We start from the raw sequence: 4,290 nt of genomic DNA on the forward strand, positions 1-4,290 counted from the left end.
CCCGCCCGCCATGGAAGCCGTCGTCCTGGTCGGATCTGGGAGAGCACGGACCCCCGAAACGAGGCCATCCCGTAGCCCCCAAGCCGAGAACCGCCGGCCACCACACTCCCCTGCTTCCGCGTCCCCGGGGCCGCCGCCCCGGCATGTCCGCGCCGGCCAGCCGCCATCCCCGCCCCCAGCCGAGTCCGGCGGTCGCCAGCGCCACCACGAGAAGGAGCCGCCCCTGGCGCCGTTTGGCAGCGGGGGCCCGCCGCCATCGCGGCGCAGATGCCGGCGGCAGCGGCGGAGAGTGAGCACCCGAGGGAGGGCTTCTAGGCGGCGGCGCGGTTGCGCCCCCGGAGTCGCCTGGGGAGCGACTGGGGGGGTTGGGGAAAAAATGGGGGTGAATTGTAGCCCGCGATCTGAAAGCAAAGTTGAGATGAACAATTGGAAATGGCAGATCGTTAACCCACCCCGCCACCGAAAACTACAGTAAACATGTACGACGCCGTTTTACATTAGGAAGAGAGGCTGTGATATGAGCTACTATGAACGCGAAGAGTACTGGGGTACGAGCCATTGCATCGGTAGACATCAATCCACGGACCAAGCGAAAAGGGTACCAGCTAGTAGATGTAGACGGAGAATTGAAGGCCATGGCGGTACCACCAGCACGGCACAGCAGTTCCAACAGGCCAACAGCCGGGGCCGGGGGCAACCACCGCCAACCGATCCGCCCGACAGGATCAGCGCCTGGCCTCCGCCCCACCGCCACCGGTGACGAACAACAGGCATGCAACAGGTCCTATCTGTGGCAAGGACGGCGAGCAGCGCTGGCCTGTCCGGCGCCGGCAGCGACGTGCGTACGTGGCCGCCGCGAAAACGACCCCGCGCTGGACGCCAATCAACTAACTAACTGTGAAGGCAGGACGGAGGAGGCCCCGCTCCCATTCAATTCAGACGCTGATTGGATGAACAGGCGGATCATCGGCGTCGGTCCCAACTTGGAACGGGCCATGAACAGGCACCTAGCTGCCTTCAAGTGATTGATTCCATCTGGACTGGACGTGACGTGCCCACGTCCCAGCTTGTATAGGGATATCAGATCGGATCAGATCAGTCATTGCTTCATCTGCTCACACATGCTAGTATCTCCCTTCTCCGCTCTATTAATTTGCCTCTTCATTTAAGCCTCGCGTAGCGTGGGAGTAGGGCTGGAATTAACACTGTGTTTGGTTTGTGCCCAAGGTTGCCCCACCAAAGCATTGGCTAGCCAAAATTTTGGTTGAGGTTTTGGGTTTTTTTTCAAAAAAGGGGGGCTCCCCGACCTCTGCATCAGATGCATACGGCCACCTTAATAAAAAGCAAAAAGGTTCAACAATGTCTTATAGTCTCGGAAAAGTAAAGAAAAGCTCACAAAGAGCCAAATAAAAATAGCCAAAAAAGCCATAACCGGCTGGCACAAGAAAGATAGGAAAACTAATTGCCTATCCTATTACATGACCGCCATCCAAACCGGTTGAATATATCCCGTGCTACCATCTCCCACCGGATAGATCCAGTAACCAAACACTCCCTGGCCTCCGTCGGAGTGAGTAGCGACCACATACGGATCAACGCAGTGGCCCGGAAGATAACCTGCAAAAAATGAACATTCGATGTTCTGTTAAAGACCAAATCATTTCTGCAGTTCCAGACTGCCCACAATAAAGCACATACTCCTACGCGAATGTGGCTCGCTGTTTCGGACTCTATCCCGTTAAGCCACGTTCCAAATAATGTGCTTACAGAACTCGAAGGAGTAATGTTAAAAGCTATGTGCACCGTCCGCCATAGAATCTTGGCCAATGGGCAATCCAGAAAGAGGCGTTTGATAGTTTCATCCCGATCACAAAAGCTACACCTAGTAGGTCCTGTCCAGTTACGCTTTGCCAGATTATCCTTAGTTAAGATGACTTATTTATGTACAAACCACATAAACACTTTAATTTTCAACAGAACCTTGACTTTCCAAACATATTTGGAACTAGGAATGGAGCTAGAATTGATAGCATCAAGATACATTGATTTAACTGTAAACTCCCCAGTCCTAGTAAGCTTCCAGCGCAACTGATCGGGCTGTTGAGACAGCTGAACCTCCATCAGTCTACTCGGTTACCCATGATTTGGCCAACATTGGCAAGAAAAATGAACTAGAGTTGGCTAGAGTTCATTGGCATGCCAAAAAATTGACAACCATCCAAACAAAGACCAATCTTTTGGTCATGACCAAAATTTTGGTAAGGTGCACTTTGGCCACAATCCAAACACACCCTAAAACTCAGAACTCGGGAGCTAAATAAGTAGCTTGTGACTCGGCTCGAATCGACTTAAACTTGGTGATTAACGAGTCGAGACGAGCTTTAATATGAGACTGTTTAGCGAGCCGAGGTAACGAGTGCTTGTTAACTTGTTAAGCTTTTTAGAGAAAAAAGGATAGCCCGACTTTATAATAAAGCTAAACATCGTAAAGGGAGCCATACACATCACTCAAAGTACCAAGTGTTAGCAAAATATAAAGTTCAACACAACCAACATCACACAAGCCCCAATTATAACTCCGTCCCGATTTATTGATCATTTTCGTATTTTGTGCTAAAACTAGACCATAAATTTTGACTGACAAAATGTTAATGCATGTAATAAAAAATTATATCGTTGGATTCTTTTTTAACATAGTTTCCAATGATACTATTTTTTATGACATGCATCAATATTTTCTTAATTAAATTCATGATCTAAATTTGGCACAAAATACTAAGGGGGCCAATGTTGGAATATGCCCTAGAGGCAATAATAAATGGTTATTATTATATTTCTTTGTTCATGGTAATTGTCTATTGCTCATGCTATAATTGTGTTATCCGAAAATCGTAATACATGTGAATATATAGACCACAACGTGTCCCTAGTAAGCCTCTAGTTGACTAGCTCGTTGATCAACAGATAGTCATGGTTTCCTGACTATGGACATTGGATGTCGTTGATAACGGGATCACATCATTAGGAGAATGATGTGATGGACAAGACCCAATCCTAAGCATAACATAAAAGATCATGTAGTTTCGTTTGCTAGAGCTTTTCCAATGTCAGGTATCTATTCCTTAGACCATGAGATCGTGCAACTCCCGGATACCGTAGGAGTGCTTTGGGTGTGCCAAACGTCACAACGTAACTGGGTGGCTATAAAGATGCACTACGGGTATCTCCGAAAGTGTCTGTTGGGTTGGCACGGATCGAGACTGGGATTTGTCACTCCGTGTGACGGAGAGGTATCTCTGGGCCCACTCGGTAATGCATCATCATAATGAGCTCTATGTGACTAAGGCGTTAGTCACGGGATCATGCATTGCGGTACGAGTAAAGAGACTTGCCGGTAACGAGATTGAACAAGGTATTGGGATACCGACGATCGAATCTCGGGCAAGTAACATACCGATTAACAAAGGGAATTGTATACGGGATTAATTGAATCCTCGATATCGTGGTTCATCCGATGAGATCATCGTGGAACATGTGGGAGCCAACATGGGTATCCAGATCCCGCTGTTGGTTATTGACCGGAGAGGCATCTCGGTCATGTCTACAAGTCTCCCGAACCCGTAGGGTCTACACACTTAAGGTTCGGTGACGCTAGGGTTGTAGAGATATGTGTATGCGGAAACCCGAAAGTTGTTCGGAGTCCCGGATGAGATCCCGGACGTCACGAGGAGTTCCGGAATGGTCCGGAGGTAAAGAATTATATATAGGAAGTCAAGTTTCGGCCACCGGGAAAGTTTCGGGGGTTACCGGTATTGTACCGGGACCATCGGAAGGGTCCCGGGGGTCCACCGGGTGGGGCCACCTATCCCGGAGGGCCCCGTGGGCTGAAGTGGGAAGGGAACCAGCCCCTAGTGGGCTGGGCTCCCCCCATGGGCCTCCCCCCATGCGCCTAAGGTTGGAAACCCTAGGGTGGGGGGGCTTCCCACTTGCCTTGGGGGGCAAGGCACCCCCCTGGCCGCCCCCCCCATCCAGATGGGTTTGGCCGGCGCCCCCCCTCCCAGGGGGCCTATATAAAGGGGGGAGGGAGGGCAGCAACACTACAGCCTTGGGCGCCTCCCTCCTCCCCTGCTACACCCCTCTCTCTCGTAGAAGCTCGGCGAAGCCCTGCCGGCATCCCGCTACATCCACCACCACGCCGTCGTGCTGCTGGATCTCCATCAACCTCTCCTTCCCCTTTGCTGGATCAAGAAGGAGGAGACGTCGCTGCACCGTACGTGTGTTGAACGCGGA

The sequence above is a fragment of the Aegilops tauschii genome, chromosome 4 (genome assembly GCF_002575655.3).
Source record: "Aegilops tauschii subsp. strangulata cultivar AL8/78 chromosome 4, Aet v6.0, whole genome shotgun sequence".
NCBI classification, from domain to species: Eukaryota; Viridiplantae; Streptophyta; class Magnoliopsida; order Poales; family Poaceae; genus Aegilops; species Aegilops tauschii.